The sequence below is a fragment of the Chiloscyllium plagiosum genome, unplaced genomic scaffold (assembly GCF_037043375.1).
Source record: "Chiloscyllium plagiosum isolate Xiang-an unplaced genomic scaffold, Cpla_swu_hap1 HiC_scaffold_48, whole genome shotgun sequence".
NCBI classification, from domain to species: domain Eukaryota; kingdom Metazoa; phylum Chordata; class Chondrichthyes; order Orectolobiformes; family Hemiscylliidae; genus Chiloscyllium; species Chiloscyllium plagiosum.
Genome location: NW_028270186.1, coordinates 35,137,348 through 35,158,601, shown reverse-complemented (window position 1 = coordinate 35,158,601; position 21,254 = coordinate 35,137,348). Strand labels below are relative to the sequence as shown.

Below are 21,254 nucleotides of genomic sequence, written 5' to 3'. Positions count from 1 at the left end.
CATGTACACTGACGATGCCCAGGTCTCCCTCCCCATCATCCCTCTCCATTACTCCACTGTTACTCAGTTATCAAACTGCTTACCACATTCCAACTACTCGATTAGCTGCAATTTCCTCCAATGAAACATTGTCTCGGTTAAACCCATTGCCTTACCTTTAACTTTCTTTTGAGCCCCTCCCTCCCACTGGGAACTCTCTGAGGCCGAACAACACTCTTCACAATATTGCTGTTATATCTGACCCCAAGGTGACCTTCTGATCAGACATCCACACAATCACAACACCAGGAATTCCAATCTCTTAAACGTTGCTTTTCTCCACCTCACCCCAGCTCCATTGCCACTGAAACCCCTTACCCGCATCTGTGTCGCCTTATCTTGATGAATCCAAAACGGAACCCCTGATTCCGTGACTCGGAATCTGGTTTCGGACTCCCCTCTCAGTATTTACCCTCAGACACATCCTCTCAGTATTTATCCTGTCAAACCCCTTAAGAATCCCATCTGTCTCAATGAGATCACCTCTCTTTCTCCAAAATCCAGTGAGTAGAGTCCCAAACTTTTCAGCCTTTATTTAAAAGATAATCCCTCCAAACCAGGGATCGTCTCATTGAATCTTCCCTGAAATGCCTCCAATAAAGTGACACATTTCCTTATCTCAAGGGACCAAAACTGCTCTCATTACTGCAGATATGGTGGTCACATCAGCACTTCCACACGTTACTCTCAGGTATATACTCCAAACTCTAGTACTGAGAACGTTTGAAACAAAACATTCCATTCCCCTTCCTGATTCCCTGTTGTAACTGTGTGGTAGCTTTCTGTGTTTCCTGAACAATTACCCCTGGTCCCTTTGTGGTGCAGTTTTCTACAGATTCTACCATTTAAATAGTACTTTGTTCTTTTATTATCTTCTGCAAAATGAGCAACTTCCCATTTTCCCAAGTTACACCCCATCTGGCAACTTGTTGCCCCCTTCTCCTGTACATCTCTCTCTTTTCATAATCCTCTTAGACCTTTACAGTTATGCCTTTTCTAGGAGATATCCCCCCCCCTTCCCATTCTTCCAAACATTTACTGGGAGCACTGGGCAGTGGGAAGCAGACAGAGTTGCTATCTTTTTAGGGATACGCTTTGGAGTGATTGGGAGGGTCTTTCTACCCATTGGTCAGGATGGAGACAACTTGCCCATCGTTAGGCATTAGCCTTTCACACCCATGTCTTATTGATGAGGCAGAGCGGCAGCACGGAATGAAAGAAAATAAAGCAATTATTGATCCCCATACCTCACTGGAGAAAATGATCCAACCGTCAATGTGTCAAAGAACAGCTGTGTTCAGTCACATGAGATCTCAAGTTGGAATCTCCCAGAAACTCTCAGATTTCCCCCTGAGTTGACTGCTGATGTCCTCAAGGGTAATATGTGCAGTCATCCTGGGCCACGAGGAGGGGATGGTGTGGGTTTCTAACTTGAACTGATAGTGATGGATTTTATAAACTTGTATTACAGGATATTACAGGTGGACTTTCAGATGGTAATCTCAGTAAATATTCTGCTAAACTCTGAATTACTCAGTATATCAGGACCTGGATATTCGCATTGTGTGTGTGTGAGTATTGTGTTCCAGGTCAATCCCATTTGCTGCTTAAAAATTCTCCTTTGAATCATTGCATTCTCTCAAAAGGTCTCCCCAAACCTTCAATGTGTCATGTAATCCTTTTATGATGACCTGATGAGTGTAAGGTTTATTATTCGAATGTGTAATTTTTGTATAAGGATGTCTCAGAGGGGGCAGAATATTCTTAAAGGGGAGAATAAACATTTTGAGGGGAGGCTGTTGTTTATTGGTATCAATGACATCGGAATAGAAGAGTTCACATTGTTGGATCATTGGAGTCTCTTGTGGGGTAGAATTGACCTCCATCAGAAGGATGGATTGTACTGGTACTGGAAGGGAACAGTTGCTAGTGCTATTCAGGAGGCATTAAACCAGTGAAGGAATGTGGGTAAACCCAGACAGAGAGTGAGGGAAGAGCGAAGTCTGACGCTGGTACAGTTCAGACGTCACACAGTCAAGGCAGACAAGGGCAAGGCACAGAATAAGCAGTTACACTGCCATTTATTTCAATGCAGGAGGCCCGATAGGTCGGGCAGAGGAGCACAGGGGATGGTTTTGAACATCGCACTGGGATATAATAGCAATTACAGAGGCATGACGTAATAATGGATAGGACCAGCCGCTTAATGTTCCAGTGTATAGATGCTATGGCAAAGATAGAAAGGGGGCAACAGAGCAGGGGGAAGAGGTACTTTTGATTACGGATAACATTGCAGCTGGGCTTCAAGAGGGTATTCCTGGGAGTACATCCAGGCAGGTTATACAGGTGGAACTGAGAAATAAGAAAGGGATGATCTCCTTAATGGGATGGTACTATTGACCGCCCCCCTCCCCCCCGCTCACACCATCACCACACTTCCCCAATAGTCAGCAGGGAGTTGAGAAGCAAATTTACTAAGAGATCACTTCTCTGTAAGAATAGTATGGTTGTATACAAGACTTGACCTTCTTTGTTATTCATTCACAGGATGAGGGTGTCACTGGCTGGGCACAAAGGGCAGTAAAGAGTCAACCACATTGCTGTGGGTCTGGAGTCACATGTAGACCAGACCAGGTAAGGATGGCAGATTCCTTCCCTGAAGGATATTAACGAATCTGATGAGGTTTTATTTTGCAATAATCAACAATGGATTCATGGTCTTTAATAGATTCTTACTTCCAAATTTTTATTGAATTCATATTCCACTGTCTGCCATGACGGGATCCAAACCCTGGGCCCCAGAACGTTATCTGGGTGTCTGGATTATCCATCTAGTGATAATCTCACAAGGCCATTTGGCAGGGTGAGTGACTGAGGTATCCGTAGGGCAGCATATCAGCACCAAAGATCCCATGGTCTCTGCGGAAGAGAGAAAGGGCTGGGGAGGGAGATATATCCCTGGTGGTGAGGTCTGACTGTAGGTAGCGGACATAGCAGAGATTAATGGAGATTAGTGGGTGGCAGGTGAGGACTGGGGGTTTATATTCTTATTGTGGTTGGAGGGGTGGGGGGAAGGCGGAGGTACAGGAAGTGGAGGATATGCGTTGGAGCGCATTGTTGATCACATGGAAGGGAAATATGGTCCTTGAAAGAGGAAACCTTTCTGGGATGTCCTGGAGTGGAATTGCTTCTCCTGGGAGCAGATATGGCAGAGGCGGAGGAATTGGCAGCTCAGGATCATGTTTTTACAGGAATATACTCGAGGGGAATCAGGAGAGCAAAAAGGGGACTTGAAATATCTCTAGGAAATAGTTTAAGGAGAATCCAAAGAGATTCTACAAATACATTAAGGATAAAATAATAACCAGACGGAGAATAGGACCCCTTAAAGATCAACAAGGCCATCTATGGAACAACAGGAGGTGGGAGAAATACTATGCTATTCTATTCTAGAGAGTTTGGAGAAATAAATAGTGATAACTTGAAAAGTGTCTAGATTACAGAGGGGGAAGTACTGGATGTCTTAAACAGTAGCAAGGTGGATAAATCCCTGGGACCTGATCAGGTGTATACCAGAAATTTGTGGAAAGCTAGGAAGGTGATGGCAGTGCCCCTCCCTGAAGTATTTATATCATTGTTTGTGACAGGTGAGGTGTTGGAAGTTGGGTGCCATTATTTTAAAAAAGGTAGTAAGGAAAGGCCAGGGAACAAGAGAACAGTCAACCTAACGTCAGTGGTAGGTAAGTTGTTGGAAGGGATTCTGAGGGATAGGATTTACATGTATTTGGAAAGACATGGATTGATTAGGGATAGTTAACGTGGCTTTGTGTGTGGGAAATTCTCTCTCTCTAACTTGACTGAGTTTTTTTGAAGATGTGACAAAGATGATTGATGAAGGCAGACTGGGGACGTTGTCTATATGGACACTGAACGATGTTCCACAAAGCAGACTGGTTAGCAAGGTTAGATAACGTGAAATGTTGGGAGAACTAGCCATTTGGATACAAAACTGACTTGAAGGTAGGAGGCAGAGAGTGGTGATGGAGGGTCGCTTTGCGGACTGGAGGCCTGTGAGCAGCAGTGTGCTGCAGGAATGGATATTGGGTTCTTAAATAAATGACTTGGGTGTGAATATATGAGATATGGTCAGTGGGTTTGTAGAAAACACCAAAATTGGAGGTGTAGTGGACAATGAAGAAGTGGACAAGTTCAGAATGCAACAGTATCTTGACCAGATGGGCCATTGGAGCGAGGAATGGCAGACTGGGTTCACTTTAGACAAATGTAAGCTGTTGGATTTTGGAAAGGCAAATCAGAGCAGGACTTGTACACTTAATGGGAAAGTCCTTGGGAATGTTGCTGAACATAGAGACCATGGAGTGCAGGTTCATTGTTCCTTGAAAGTAGAGTCGCAGGTAGGCAGACTAGTGAAGATGGGGTTTGGTATGCTTATATTTATTGGTCAATGCATTGAGTACAGAAGGTGGGACGTCAAATTGTGGTTGGACAGGACATTGATTAAGACATTTCAGGAATTCTGTTTTAAGTTCGAAATTCCCTGTTCTGGAAAGGATGTTGTGAATCTTGAAAGAGTTCAGACAAGATTTACAATGACTTTGCTAGGGTTGGAGGATTTGGGCTACAGGGGGAGGCTTAATTTCCTTTGAGAGTCAAAGACTGAGAGGTGACTTCATGGAGATTTATAAAATAATGAAGGGCACGGATAAGGTGAACAGCCAGGGTCTTTTCCCCCAGTTAGGTGGGATCAAAATAAGATCACATGGGCTTAAGTTGAGAGGGCAAAGATTAAAAACGGATTTAAGGGGCAATGTTTTCAAGCTGTGTGTGGTGTACGTGTGGAATGAGCTGCCAGATGAAATAGTGGAAGCTGATACAGTTACAACATTTGAAAGGCATCCGATTGGGTACATGTATAGGAAGAGTTTCGAATGATATGGACCTATAGCTGGCAAATGGGGCTCCATTTGTTGAGGATTCCTATTTGGCATGGATAAATTGGACCAAAGGTTTGTTTCTGTGCTGTACATCTATATGACACTAATAAATGAAAATAAGATGTGTTCCTCTTTTGTGGAGAGAAGCACAGATAATTGTCCTTGGAGCTGAGAAGGTTAAGCAGTGATTTTGACCAGGTGCAAATTTGTTTCTAGGATATCTAATTTGCAGAGAGAGTGGAAATGTTAACAATGTCACAATTTTAGTAACTATTTTCAGGTAATTGGCAAATAATGTGAACATTATTTTATTCAGTAAGTTCTGAGTATCTGGCACAGTCTGAATGGCAGCTGGACAGACACAGCAGTTATTCATAAACAGATTTGGAATTTTACTTGTTAAGGGAAGATATGGGGGGCTATGGGCAAATGGGAAGGGAATTTGGACAGATTTGCAGCATCTCCAGAGGGAGAGGGTACATCCCAAATGGACTGAATAGCCCCAGACCCTGTGCTCTGTGATACTGCCCCATTGACTGTGAATGTTGTAGTTCATCCCAGGGCAGGGAGAGGGAGGATCCCACCACTTGCCTCACAATGGGCCCCGATGATTGATGTCAGCGCAGGCCAATAGGGGGCAGAGGGCAGTACTGGAGGATCAGGCCGTACCAGTTTGTCTTCCAACCAATCGGGTATGTGAATGAGGGCATCCTCAAGGCTGGAACTAAAGAAAGGCACATGTCGCAGAGATTTTCGAAACTGGAGGACGTGAGATGGGGAGCGTTCTGTGGCTGGTGAGGAATTATATAAATAAGGAAGAGTTATGAGGCAGGGTGGAGTGACAGTGATCGGGAGAGTTGAGGATGGAGGAATTTAGAGTTAAAGAGGATTAGAGTCATAATGTTATACAGCAAGGAAACAGACCCTGTGGTCCAACCAGTCCATGCCATCCATAATTCCAAACTGAACTAATTGTACCTGCCTCCGCTTAGTCCACATCCATCCAAATATTTCCTATTTATGTACTAATCTGAATGTCTTTTAAATATTGTAATTATATTCACAGCTACCACTTCCTCTGGAAGATCATTTCACACATATATTTTTTTTTATAAAAACCCTAATGTCTTTTCTCAAATCTTTCTAATTTCTTCTCAAAATGAATGCACCCGAGTTTTGAATCCACCTCTCTCCCGGCTATTCACATTATTTATACTCTTTCTGATTTTATAAACCTCTAATAAGGTCACCCCTCAACCTTGTGCACGCCAGTAAAAAATATTCTCAGCCTACTCAGCCTCTCCTTAGAACACAATCCCTCCAGTCATGGCAACATGCTAGTAAATCTCTCCTGAACCTGCTCCAATTTAATAATATCCTTCCTATAACAGCACAACCAGAACTGGACAGAGTATTCCAGAAGAGGCATGCCCAACGTCCTGTACATCCTCAACGTCCTGTACATCCTCAACATAACGTCCCAACTCCTGTACTCAAAGGTCTGAACAATGACGGTAAGTGTGCTAAGCACCTTCTTAACCACCCAGTCTACATGTAACACACACTTCAAAGACGTGAAGCCCTCGGTTTCTTTGTTCCCATATCACTACTCAAGGTCCTACTTTTATTGAGTGTAAGTCCTACCCTCGTTTGTTTTGTCAGGATGTTATATTTTGCATTTATTCCAATCCAAAAAATTTTTGAGTATAAAGGCAGTAGGAGTATAATTAAGAAGGAAATCAGGAGGCCAAAAAGGGATGTGAGATAGCTTTGGCGAATACGGTTAAGGATAATTCAAAGGGCTTTTGTAAATACATGAGGAACAAAAGGCTAACTAGGGAGAAAATAAAAACCCTCAAAGATCAGCAAGGCAGCCATTGTGTGGAGCTGCAGGCGATGGGCCAAGATAGGAAACAAGTATTTTGCATCAGTGTTTACAGTGAAGAAGTACATGGGAGATATAGAATGTGGGGAAATAAATGGTGACATATTGAAAAATGTCCATATTACAAAGGAGGAGGTGGTGCAGGGGGAAAGGGATTCACGTTTTTTGGACCGTTGTGATCTCCTCTGGAGTAGAGTTGATCTGCGTAATTGTAGATTGTACCTGAATTGGAAGGTGTCTAATATCCAGGCAGGGAGACTTGCTGGTGATGCTCGGGAGGCATTAAACCAGTGAGGGAGTAGGTGTAAACCCAAGAAGATAGTGAGGAAAGAGATATGTCTGAGGCTGGTACAGTTCAGAAATCAAATAGTCAAGGCAGGCAAGGGCAAGGCACAGAATGAGGTCAGACTGAGCAGTTGAACTGCATTTACTTCAATAGAAGAGGCCTGACAGGGAAGGCAGAGGAGCTCAGGGTATGGTTCTGAACATGGCACTGGGATATTATAGCAATTACAGAGGCATCACTCAGGGATGGATAGGCCTGGCAGCTTAATGTTCCAGGGTATAGATGCTATAGGAAGCATAGAAAGGGGGACAAGAGAAGAGGGGGAGTGGCATTTTTGATTCGGGATAGCATTATGATTTTGCTTAGGGAAGATATTCCTGAGAGTACGCCCAGTGAAGTTAGTTAGATGGAACTGGGAAATAAGAAAGGGATGATCACCTTATTGGGATTTTCTGCATGAATTTCGTCCGGGTGCTCTGGTTTCCTCCCACAGTCCAAAAATGTGCAGGTTGGGTGGATTGTCCAGGTTGAATTGCCCACAGTGTTGAGGGGATATGCAGGTTGGGTGGATTATCCAGGCTGAATTGCCCACAGTATTGAGGGATGTGCAGGTTGGGTGGATTATCCAGGCTGAATTGCCCACAGTGTTGAGGGGATATGCAGGTTGGGTGGATTATCCTGGCTGAATTGCCCACAGTGTTGAGGGATGTGCAGGTTGGGTGAATTGTCCAGGCTGAATTGCCCACAGTATTGAGGGATGTGCAGGTTGGGTGGATTATCCAGGCTGAATTGCCCACAGTGTTGAGGGATGTGCAGGTTGGGTGAATTGTCCAGGCTGAATTGCCCATAATGTTCAGGGATGTGTAGGTTGGCTGGCCCTGGGAAATGCAATGTTACAGGGGGAGGTTAGGAGGCTCTCCTGGTCAGTATCAATGTGATGGGCTGAATGACCTGCTTCCACACTGTTGGGAGTCTCTGATAATTCTACAAGTTTTAAAATAGTTACAGAAAATAATATACCAGATCTAAAAGTTAAGGTTCTGAATTGGACAAAGGCCAATTTTGATGGCACAAGCAGGGACTTTCATCTGGCCCCTCAAGCCTGCTCTACCGTTCAATAAGATCAGGGCTGATCTTCTCATGGCCTCCGCTCCACTTTCCTGATCTCTCACCATAACCCTTAGTTCTTTTCCTGTTCACAAATCTACCTTTTGCCTTAACGGCAATCAAGTTGATAACGTCAAATGCTGCACTCGGCAGGGAATTCCACAGATTCACAACCCTTTAGCTGAAGAAGCATCTCCTGAACTCAGTCCTAAATCTGCTCGCCCTTATTTTGAGGTAATGCTCTGTAGATTGACCCACCCCAGTGGAAATAGCTTCCCTGCTTCTATCTTATCTATTCCCTTCATAATTTTATTTTTTCCTATCCAACCTCCCATTCTTCTAAATTACAATGACTATAGAACCAGTTTTCTCAATCTCTCCACATGCACCAATCCTCAACTCCTGACCCAAACTAGTGAACCTCCTCTGTACTCCCTCCAATGCCAGTACACCCTTCCTGAAGTAAGGAGACCAAACCTGTACACAGTACTCCAGGTGTGGCCTCCCCAGCACCCTGGACAGCTGCAGCATAACCATCCCTCTAGCAAGGAAGGACAATATACCCTTCACTGCCTTAATTACCTGCTGCACCTGCAAACCAACTTCCTGTGATTCATGCACAAGGACACCCAGCTCCCTCTGTACAGCAGCATGGTACACATTTTCACCATTTCATCATCCAGTTTGCTGTTAGTCCGACCAAAATGGATGTCCTCACATCCCAACATTGAACTCCATCTGCCAGATCCTTACCCACTCGCGTAACTGATCTGTATCCCTGTGCATACTGACAGTGGCCTCTGCACACAATGCTCTACCTCATCTTTGTATCAAATGTGAACTCTGACACCGTACACTTGGTCCTCAACTCCAAAACATTTGTGTAAGTCGTAAACAGTTGTAGTGCCAACACTAATCCAAACTCACATTTATCCCCATTCTTTACTTTTTGTTGGTTAACCGATCCTGTATCAATGATAATACATTACCCACAATGCTGTGCATCTTTACCTTATTCAGCAGCCTTTTATGTGGCAACTTATCGAATGCCTTCTGGAAATCCAAGTACACCACATCCACCGAGTCCCCCTTGTCCAACGCACGCGTCGTATCCTCAAATAATTCCAGTAAATGCATTAAAAGTGACATGTCTTTCATGAATCCATGCTGTGTCTGCTCAATGAGACAGTTTCTACCCAGATATCCCACCACAACTTCCTTGAGGTTCAAGCATTTTCTCCACAACAGAAGTTAAGCTAACGTTTTGTAAAATAGTGGCACCACATTTGAGCTTCCATTCTTTCAAAACCATCCCAGAATCCAACAAATTTTAGTGAATTATCACAAGATCTATTTGTTATTTACCCTCCCTTCCCTCCCCACTATCTCCTTCAGTCCCTGGGATGCATTCCATCAGGGCCAGGAGACCCATCTACCTTTAGGCTGGTATCTTTCCCAACATTACCTCTTTACTGAGAATGATTGCTTCTGTATCCTCATCTGCCATTGCCTCCATAGGTCTGCGACAATGAGAGTACATAGACAGTATGTTCCTGTTAAGGCCAAGGCTGGTAGGTGTAAAGAATGCTGCCTGACGAAAGAAATTGTGGACCTGGTCAAGAAAATGAAGGAGGCATATGGCAGGTACAGAGAGCTGTGTTTGTGTGAATCCCTAGAGGAGTGTAGGGGCAGTAGGAGGTAAACCATGAGGGTGAAAAGGGGACAGGTGATAGCTTTCAGAAATAGGTTTAAGGAGAATCCACAGTGATTGTACAAATACACTAAGGACAAACGAGTAACCAGGCAGAGAATAGGTACCCGCAAACATCATAAGGGCTGTCTGAGGAACCGCAGGAGATCAGAGAGATTCTGTATGAGCGGAGAGGTTTTACAAACAAAATGTGCACATCGGAAAACACAAAGTTGAACGTTTCAGTCTCGTGTTTTCAGTAAACGGGGAATTGCCTCAGTGTGGCTGCAGGTATGAGTGACCGCCACCATCTTTATTCGGGGCAAGAATTCACTGGACACGTGCGGAGCCGCCAGCTTTGTAGGGGGCAAGGTGCAGCCAGGCGCAGGTGCAGCCTTTCTCTGGTACAGAGTCATTGGGCAGGATTTACACACAGCACATTCAAACTCAGAGAAATGGATGTTTATTTCTGGATTTGTTTCGTCATTCATTTACATGATTTGGAATCATAAATGAGTTTGCAGGTCATACAAAATTGGAGGTATTGGGATAACGAAGAAGGTTACCTCAGATTACAATGAGATATTGATCAGATGGGGTTTAATTTTGATAAATGTGAGGTGAAAAAGCAAATCAGGGCAGGACTTGTACACTGAATGGCAAGGCCCTGGAGACGTTTGCAGAATAGAGACCTTGGATTGCAGATTCATTGTCCTTGCAAGTCAAGTTGCAGGCAGATAGGATGATGAAGAAGGTGTTCAGTATATTTTCCATTATTGGTTAGAGCATTGAGGAGAGGATGTGGGAGGTCATGTTGCTGTACAGGATATTCGTTAAGCCAATTTTGGAATATTGTGTGCAGTTCTGGCCTGCCTCCTATCAGAAGGGTGCTGTGAAACTTGAAAGGTTTCAAAAAAGACTTACAAGGATGTTGTTAGGGTTGGAGGATTTGAGCTTTAGTGTGAGGCGTAAAAGGCTGTGGCTGTTTTCCCTGGAGTGCCGTAGGCTGAGCGGTGATGTTATGGAGGTTTATACAATCATGAGGAGCATGAATAGAGTAAATGAACAAGGTGTTTTCCCTGGAGTAGGAGTGTCTAGAAGTAGAGGGCATTGCTTTGGGGTGAACGGATAAAGGCTCAAAGGGGCCTAAAGGACAACTCTTTCATGCAGTGGGTGGAAAGAGCTGTCAGATGAATTAGTGGAGGCTAGTACAATTAAAACATGTTAAAGGCATCTAAATAGACACATGATATGATGAGGACGCATTTACAGGGATATGGGCCAAGTGCTGGCAAATGGGAATAGATTAGGTTTGGATACCTGGTTTCCATGGATGAGTTAGACCGAAGGGTCTGTGTCGGTGCTATACATCTCTATGACTGTGGGATCATAACAGCTTACACTGTTCTGCTTCATCTCTGGGCTTCCTCATGACCACTTTGTCAATATCTCGCTTCCTCAATCTAGAACAATAGGTGTATTATTGGTCTGTTTAGTATTTTACTATTACTTTTACAGACACTTTTGTAAGTTAATTTTTCACTGCCGCCCAGCCCCTGACCATCTGCTGCTTATTAATTTTTTTCTGGAAAATCTTTGACAGTCAAGAATTCTTTTTTCCAATAAGCAAGTGCATTTTCCTTCCATTTCTAACTATCAAATTCTGCACCATTTTCATTCCCTGTAATCCGTTTTGCACTCCCTGAAACATCAACTGTGTTTCTCCTTCCACAGCCACCAGTGATTAATGCCAAATCCCTGTTGCTTGTGGAGAGGGTAATGTTTGACTTTCTTGTCCAGCTGCAGTTTGTGTGGTGAAGGTGCTCTCACAATGTGGTTGGGTAAGAGACATTACAGAGTATTCATTCAGTAACAGTGATGATTTGAAGGTAATGTCCAAATCAAGAACAGTTTGTAGTTTTATTATCCTGCTTATACTTTCACAAAAATATTATTGGGAACTTTAGACATAAGGCCAGAGACTGATGATATTAGGTCAGATGACCAAAACCATTGCCAAATAAGCAGATTTTGAGGAATGTCTTAAAGGGGGAAAGCAGACCTGTGAGATTTTAGCTGCGAATTTCAGACCTTGTTGCTTTGGCAACTGTAAAAGCAGCCACACAGGTGAAGTAATGAATTAACAGGTCATTGAGACTCTTGAACAGAATGGGTTTTCGATGTCTCAAAGGGTGTGAGATGCAGCGATCTCGGGATGATCACAACCAGGAATTAAATCATGGGTGAGAGTTTTAAACTGAGGGATGTGTCAGGTGAGACTAGATTGGATTGGGATATCTGGTCGGCATGGACGGGTTGGACTGAAGGATCTGTTTCCATGCTGTACATCGCTGTGGCTCAATGTTGTTGATTATGAATAGGAGCCTTTGACGGATCCACACGTTTTGGTACGAGGGAGCACTTGGGCAGCAGAGATTTAGTTTTTCTTGAGATTACAGTGAGGTTGAATGTGGGAAACTGGCCAGGAGTATGTTTGGATAATGAAGTCTGGAGATAACACAAGATGATTGAAAGTGTATGAGCTGAGACAAGGGTGGAATCAGCTCGAGCTAGTGGTCTTGTAGTGGCACTGGGCAGTCACCTTCACCTCGCCTCTGGGATTCAGCTGGTTGCCAGATTGTGAATCAGGGCGGTAACACAATCGGGAGCTGAGTGGTCCTGGTGGAGCCTAAAGTGAGTGTCACTCAGCTGGCTGTTGCTGAGCAGCTGCTGCTTGGTAGCCCTGTTGATAACATCTTCCATCACTTTACTGCTGATCGGGTGTGGACTGATGGATTGAAATTGCCTAGGCTGGATTGCCCTGTATTTTTGTGTTGAACATCTCTGGGCAATGTTCCACATTGTCGGTAGATGCCGGTGCTGGAGCGGTACTTGGCTTGGTGGGTGGCAAGTTCTGGATCACAAACCATCAGTATTATTGCAAGAATATTGGCAGGGCCAGTAGCCTTTGCACTACTTAACAATTTCTTGATGCTATTCAAACTCAACTGAACTGGCTTAAAACTCACATCTGTGATGTTAGAAACCACTGGAGAAGGCTGAGATGGATCATCCCACTTTGCACTTCTGGCTGCAGATTGCTGCAAATGCTGTCATCTTACCTGGTGCATGGGTGTGTGAGGCCCCTCCATCAGTAAGGGTGGGGATATCTGTGATGCTTCCTCCAGTGAGTTGTTTAATTGTCCATCACTGTTCACAACTGGGTGTGGCGGAACTGCAGAGCTCCGATCTGTTCCATTGGATGTGGGATCACTTAGCTCTGTTGCTTGCTGCTGATGCTGTTTGATATGCAGGTAGTTCCGTTTGCTAGCTTCACCAGGTTGGCACTTCATTTTTAGATCTGCCTGGTGCTGTTCATGGCATGCCCTCCTTTACTGTCCATTGTGGTGGGTGAGAGCAGGACTTACAAACCCATGAGATTACTGATTGTGCTGGAGTACAGTTCTGCTGCTGTTGATGTCCCACAGAGATACCCAGTTTGAGATCGTACATCTCTTCGAAGTCTGTCCCATTTAGAATGGTGACAGTGTCACTCAACACGATGGAGGTTTTTCTCAACTTTAAGACAAGACTTTGTCTCCAAAAGGAATGTGTGATGGTCACTGTTATGGCAAGATGTATCTGCAGCTGGTCAATTCATACAATGAGATCAAGTATGTTTTACACTCTTGTTGGTTCCGTCACCACCCGCTGCAGACTCAGTTGAGCAGCTATGTCCTTTAGGACCTGGCCAGCTCAGTCAGTAATTCTGTTGCAGAGCTAGTCTCGATTGTGGAGATTGAAATCCTGTACCCAGAGTAAGTTTGACACCATTTTATTGCCTGAGTGCTTCCTGCAAATGTTGTTCAACATATAGGAGAAGTGATCCATCAGCCGTGGGAGGACGGGACGTGGTAATCAGCAGGAGCCATGAGACTTCCTGCTCTACGGAGCCAATGCTGTATACACCCAGGGCAAATCCTCCCTGTCTGTACACCACTGTGCCACCACCTCTGCCTGGTCTGTCCTGCCGGTGGGACAGGACATATCCAGAGATTTCAGGAGAAAGTGAAGACTGCAGATGCTGGAGATCAGAGTCAAGAGTCTGGCGCTGGAAAAGCACAGCGGGTCAGGGTGATGAAGGGCTGAGTATTGAAACGTCGGTTCTCCTTCTCCTCAGATGCTGCCTGACCTGTTGTGCTCTTCCATCACCACAATCTCAATATCTTGGGATGATGATGGTGGTGTCTGGTCATTGTCTGTAAACGTTGATTTCATGAGTATGAAATTCAGGCTGTTCCCTGATTGGTCTGTGAGACAGCTCTGCAGACGTTGGCACCAAAATCCAGATGTTAGTCTGGAGGACGTTGCACCATCGAGAGGGCTGATTCTGTGGTTGTATTTTCTGGTGCCTTCTTAAATGCCGAGTGATCCATCCAGTTTCATTCCTTTGATGAGACTTTGCTATGATTAATACAGTGAGTATCTGGCTGGGTCACTGTCAGGTTGGCAGGACTTTTTCTGCCATTGACAATGATTCCATGGAGATCAGGAGATTCCTATTTCCAGTTATTTTTTCTTGAATTCAGATTCCACCAACTGACAAGATGGGATTCGAATCAGGACTTCAGTCATTTGTTTTAATATTTTGGATAAAATTTAAATACATTAGGTTTGTTCACTCACTTTAACTATCACTTACCCATGTTTTGTTTCTTTGTGAAACACTGTCCATCATCCTGTCTCCTCCATCCACAAGAGTTTGGAGCGCATGGATTTTCTCTGTCACTAAGACTGAGACAATCCGATCTGCTGCTTCCCTCCCTCCCAATAGCCCACGGAGTCAAACTGCCTCACGTGGTGTTCCTGGTTTTTGTCCAAACCTACATCTATCTCCCATCTCATCTCATGTCAAGCCTTAGCAGAGCTCATCTTGACCCTTTACCCTATTCTCACTGAACCATAGACTTTCCAACTCTCTTTTCTACTCCTCCTCATCAGTCCCCCTCACCGATTCACAGACATTGTTCCTTGTTCTGTCTTTTTTGGTTATGTCCTTCTCTCCCATTTTGTGAAACTGACATTTGACCTCACGGTTGTTGGAAAATGCTGCTCCATCTCCATTCTCCCTTTCCTTTCTGCATTCCTTGCATTTGGTGTCCCTCGTGGATCTATCCTTGCCCCCTCTTTTATCTCACCTACATACTGCCAGGAGGTGACATTGTGCAAAAGTACCATGTTGGGTTTCACATGTACACTGACACTGCCCAGCTTTCCCTCCCCATCATCCCTCTCCATTACTCCACTGTTACTCAGTTATCAAACTGCTTACCACATTCCCACTCTTCGCTTTGGTGCAGTTTCCTCCAATGAAGCATTGTAATGGTTAAACCCGTTGCCTGACAAATTCCTTTCCCTTACTGCTGAGCCTCTCCCTCTCACTGGGAACTATTCGGCAGAACTAGACTCTTCACAATACTGCTGTTATATCTGACGCGAAACTGACCTTCTGATTAGACATCTACACAATCCCAAACACCAGGAATTCCAATCTCTAAACCGTTGCTTATCTCCTCTTCACCCATGCTCCATTGCTACTGAAACCCCTTACCCATGCCTGTGTTGCCTTAAACTTGACAAACCCAGAGCAGAACCCTTGATTCTGTGACTGGCTCACAATCTGGTTTCAGACTCCCCTCTCAGTATTTACCCTCAGACACATCAGTATTTATTCTGTCAAACCCCTTAAGAATCTGGTGGTGCAGTCTGATTGTAGCTGGTGGAAATGATCGAAGATGATGTGTTGTATGTGGGTGGAAGGTAAGGACTTGGTGGGGGGGTTCTATCCTTGTTGCAGTTGGATGTGTGGGTTTCAAAGGCAGAGGTGCAGGAAGTTGAGGAGATACATTGGATGGTATTGACCACATGGGAGGGGAAATTGCAGTCCTTGAAATACGGGGCCATTTGGTATGTTCTGGCTTGACTGGAACACAACAGTAAGCATGAGATAGGGAACAGGCTCGTGTGTTAAAGTGGCAGGCAGCTGGAAGCTCGGGGTCTGTTTTTGTAGCAGGACATAGATCATCAGCCGCCATTTCTGCCACCTCCACTGGGATGCTGCCAGACACAGGTTCCTGTCCCCTCCATTAACAGCTATGCACCCTCCCGGCCAGATCGTAATCAACTCATTTTTCTTTCCAAATGTTTCAGTCTCTCTTTGGGTTCTGTCCTTCCCTGTTATTTACACTTTAACTCCTATCTCCTGCAGTGCAAATATCTGTAGGTTAGTTGAATTGGCCAAGCTAAATTTCCCATAATATTCAGGGATGTGTAGGTTAGGTGCATTAAACAGGAGAAATATACAGTAGTAGGGTAGGGGAATGGGTCTGGGTGGGGTACCCTTCGGAGGGACGCTGTGGACGTTTTGGACCGATTAGCCTGTTTTCATGCTGTCAAGATTCTAATTTTCCCTGCTCCCATCGGTTCAGAGAAAGGGCCACTGGACAGATTTCTGTTCCCAGATGCTGAGCTTTCCCAGCACCTTCTGCTTGTTGTTCCTGATTGACACCATCCACACACCTTCTGGGTGTGATTCAGACAGGGGGAGGATCCCACCACTGACCTCACAATGGGGTCCAGCTGATTGATGGCAGCTTCGGACCTATAGGAAAAGGTGGTGGGGCTGGTGGACCAAGTGGAACCAGCTGGTCATCCAAACAATGGGAGTGAATGAGGGGCGTGGCCAGTGGGATGACACGTCACCAGTAACCAGCCGATGCAGTGCCACGAGACTCGGCCGTTGTTGAATGTGTGAGACACAAACAGGGAAGGGGAGAGTGGCCTCAGAGACAGGGAGATAATGAGTCACTTTAGACTGGGAAGTTTTAATTGCACTCTGTGCGGTTTGTAAATCTGAATTAGAAACTCTTAGTCTCGAGTTTGCAGCAGATGGGAAACTGGCTGCGGTCTTTAGGTGGTAATAGGCCCTGAGGTATGGCCGCCATTTTTATTGGGGGCAAGGAACAGTGAGGCGTATGTGCATGTCCCCTTCCTCGGATGGGGGGGGTACGAATTGAAGAGAGGCATTTACACATCAAGCACATATGAAGAGAAAAATATGTTTTTATATTTTTCCTATACTGACTGTGAGTTTTGTTTTGTGAATTCATTTCATAGGATATTAAATCAGAATAATGGAGGCTGGGATCTCAAAAGCAAGTTTTTACAGTCATTGGAGTCATCAGGATCTGAATATCATTGGAATTTAACTGTGGAAGGAGAAAGATTTGTCTGTTCTGTTTGTGGGATAATATCTCCAATATTTTTGTCAAGCAGAAAGATGTACAAATTCATGGTTGGATCACCCTTTGGGTATGTGCTCTCTTCTGGCCTCTGCAGCTGAGAAAGGAGATATTGGCCTGAGAGGAAGCACAGATTTATCTAACTTACACGTCATCTCTTTGTGAGAACTCTCAGATTTATACCCAATCACCCACTTCATGATGTTAACCAGTGAACTTCATATTTTCAATTACCTGTAAGCTTCCCATTAAAAGTCCTTTTGGACACAAAATCCAGCGCCTTTTCAGGTGGAATGTTCCAGCTTCTGACAACAGTCTATTCATTCAGAAACTACTGACGTCCATGTTGACTCTGGGGTTACAAAGGTCTGAATTGAAAGATGAGGTGCTGTTCCTGAGCTCCCATTGAGATACACTGGAACAGTACAGGAGGCTGAGGGCTGTGTAGGTGTGAGCAGACAATGAAAATGACAGCGCTGCACTGTGAGGGCTACTTGGCTCAATGAGAGTGTTTTGGAGTTGGGTGTAAACAGTGAGGTGGGACAGGGAGCAGGTGAAGCTGAAACTAGTTTTAGTTCAGGCTGTTCAGAAATTCACAGTCCCAATGGGAACAGCCAGTTTTTAAGTGACACCTGCGGAGTATTTGTTAACAGTTTTTAAAGTACTTTTCCTGAGGGCAGTTGAGAGTTAACCACATTGCTGTGGGTCTGGAGTCACATGTTGGCCAGACCAGGTGAGGATGACCGTTTCCTTCCCTACAGGACATTAGTGAACCTGAAGGGTTTCTAACAATTGACAAAATGGTTTCATGGTCATCATTCGCCATTTCATTATATATTGTATTGAATTCCGATACCACCATCAGCCATGTTGGGATTCTAACCCTAATCCTCGGAACATTGTACACATCACTCATCTGACAGGAATACCATTAATCCATTGCCTCCCTTCATAGCAATGTTTAAAAGAAAGTTCCATCTTTCTACGAGTACAATTTGAGATAAAATACTGCAACGTCCATGTGTCAGCCTCTCCGAAAGGTCAATCAACAGAATGTTTTGGGGGGGCTAAAAATTTCACTTTTTTTTGGGGGGGGGGGTTATTAAAAATGAATCCAAATAAAAATCTTATGCCATGGACATGTAATTTCTGAAGCCGGAGGGGGATTACAGAGACGGGGAGGGTTGTGGGGCCAGAGGGGGATTGTTGTCCAAACATCACTGTGGTGTACATGGACTGCAGCATTTCAGGGAGGCGGTTCACCACCACTTTATCCAAGACAGGTATAGATGGCCAATAAATACTGGTCTGGGCAGCAAAGGCAACCCCCAGTGAATAAAACCAAGCAGTGACCTCTCTAAGCTGACTTGCTGTGAAGTTAAAAACCTCTCTGGAAATGGAGTGGGCAGCGAAGAGAAACAGAGACATTTCACAGCTGCCCTCAGAGAGACCTCACCCTTGGAAGTACTCAGAGCCGGGAATCAGCTCGGTGAGTTTCAGTCTCTTCAAATATCAATCTTAGATTTTATAAAATAAAACCGACTACAATCGTGAATCAGGTAAGTATTTCTTTTTAAAGTCTTATGGTCTCTTGATTAAATGTTTAAGATATGAACCGTAAGCATTAAGTTATTCTCTGGCAGTATTTTTCGAGCAGTAAGCCTGTGCCTTTGTCTTGGTCTGCAGATTGTTAAGGCGGAGAGATGGCCTGTTGTAGATTGGCGTGCTGTTCCTGTCGTATGGGGGAGATTAGGGAGAGTTTCAATGATCCTGATGATTATGTCTGCAGCAAGTGTGATTGCAAATCCTATTGGATCGCATGGATTGGTGGAGGAGTGATTAAAGGCAGTGAGGTATTGACAGGAGCCGGGGGTGTGATAGGTGGCAGTCTCAGGATTGCAGGATACTGCAGATACAGTCAGGTAGATGGGTTACCGCCAGGAAAGCTGGGGGGGGGTCGGTACTGCAGGAGTCTCCTGTGGCTATCCCCATCTCAGGCAAGCATTCTGTTTTGGAAAGTGTAGGTGGTAATAGACTCTCAGGGGAATGTAGCACTGACAGCCAAGTTACTGGTACTGAGACTGACTTCTAACATAATGAGGTATGTCCAGTTCCATACGATCGATGGGGATAGGGGACTCTCCAGTCAGGGGCACAGTCTGCCATTTCTGCAGCTGACAGTGAGACATCAGAATGGGGTGGTTCTACCCTGGTGCCAGTGTCAAGGATGTCTCACAGAGGGAGCAGAATATTCTCAAAACGGAAAATAACCAGTGGGAGGACATTTTACATTGGTACCAATTGCATACGAAGGGGAAAGCATGGGGCCCTGACGAGCAGGGAGATTTTCTAGTGCCACTCGGGAGGCATTAAACCTGTGAGGGAGTCGGGGTACTCCTAAAGAGATAGTGAGAAAAGAGGTGGGCCTGAGGCTGGTAGTGTTCACCAGTCAGACTGTCAAGGCAGGCAAGAGCAAGTCCCAGAAAGAGGTGCGACGGACCAGTAGCACTGCATTTATTTCAGTGCAAGAGACCTGACAGATCAGGCAGGTGGGCTCAGGGTATGGTTTTGAACATGGCATTGGGATATTACAGCAATTACAGAGGCATCACTCAGGGATGGATCGGACTAGCAGCTTAATGTTCCAGGGTATAGATGCTACAGCAAGGATAGAAAGGGGCCAACCGAGAGGTGTTTTTGATTAGGGATAACATTATGCTTCGGCTTCGGGAGGATGTTCCTGGGAGTACATCCAGGCAATTTATTTGGTTGGTACTGAGAAATAAGAAAGGGATGACCATCTTACTGGGATTGTATTATAGACTCTGTCCCAATAGTCAGCGGGGAATTGAGACACAATGTTACCAGGAGACCTCGGTTATCTGTAAGAATAATATGGATACAATGATAAGGGGTTTTAACTTTACCAACATGGCCTCGGAGTGCTGTACTGTTAAGGGCTTGGATGGAAAGGTATTTGTTCAGTGTGTACGAGAACGTTTCAGATTCAGTTTGTAGGATGTACCTACTAGAGAAGGAACAAAACCTGACCTGTTTTCTTTATTCATTCACAGGATGAGGCTGTCACTGGCTCGGCCAGTATTTATTGCTGCGTTTACCCAGAGGGCAGTTAAGAGTCAACCACGTTGCTATAGGTCTGGAGTCCCATGCAGACCAGACCAGGTAAGGATGGTATGTTCCTTCCCTAAAGGTCGTGAGTGAACCACATGGGTTTTTCCAACAATTGACAATGGATTCCGTGTCGTCACTAGATTATTTTTCCAGATATTTATTGAATTCACGTTCCAAAATCTGCCGTGATGGGATTCAAACCCGGGTCCCCAGAACGTTATCTGGGTCTCTGGATTAACTGTTTAGCGATAATTTCACTCCGTCATCACTGCCAGTTAGGAAATGAGACAGGGTGAGTGACCGAGGTATCAGTGGGGCAGCACATCATCACCAAAGATCCCACAGTATTGTGGCTCAGTGGTTAGCGCTGCTTCCTCAGCACCAGGGACCTGGGTTTGATTTCAGCCTCGGGAAATTGCCTGTGTTCAAGTTGGCACATTTTCCCCAGTGTTTAAGGGTTTCCTTCGGGTGCTCCAGTTTGTTCCCACAGTCCAAAGATATGTAGGTTAGTTGGATAAACCATGTTAAATTTCCCATAGTGTCCAGATGCAGTATATGAGGTTTTGGGATGTGCAGGCAAATCTCTGCCTGATGTGAAAAGATCCTTTTGAGGTCTTGGACAGAGGTCAGAGGGAGGTGTGGCCGCACATTTTACATTTCCCATGGCGGCAAGGGAGGGTCAAGGGTGTGGAGCATGGGTTGGTGGGACGGTGTGGACCGAACATGGAGGTGCAGTGGGAGTGGTCTCTAGGGAACACATATAGGGTTGGGGAGGGAAATATGTCTCTGGTGGTGGGGTCTGACTTTCTTTATCAGAAATAACAGAGGTTAATGCGCTGTATCTGGAGGTTAGTGGGTG

General features: G+C 44.9%; 1 long non-coding RNA gene across 5 annotated transcripts in view; it reads left to right on the top strand.

Annotated features, from left to right (window-relative positions):
• Positions 1-21,254, top strand: part of LOC148135820 (uncharacterized) — a 78,674-nt gene that overhangs the window by 12,900 nt on the left and 44,520 nt on the right. For 4 of the 5 annotated variants that reach the window (XR_015754959.1, XR_015754958.1, XR_015754960.1 and 1 more), the window contains 4 exons: positions 1,511-1,610; positions 2,587-2,673; positions 6,386-6,508; positions 20,338-20,446. This is a non-coding gene — a long non-coding RNA (uncharacterized LOC148135820). The remainder of the gene's footprint in view (positions 1-1,510; positions 1,611-2,586; positions 2,674-6,385; positions 6,509-20,337; positions 20,447-21,254) is intronic. The other variant, XR_015754962.1, reaches the window with a different exon arrangement.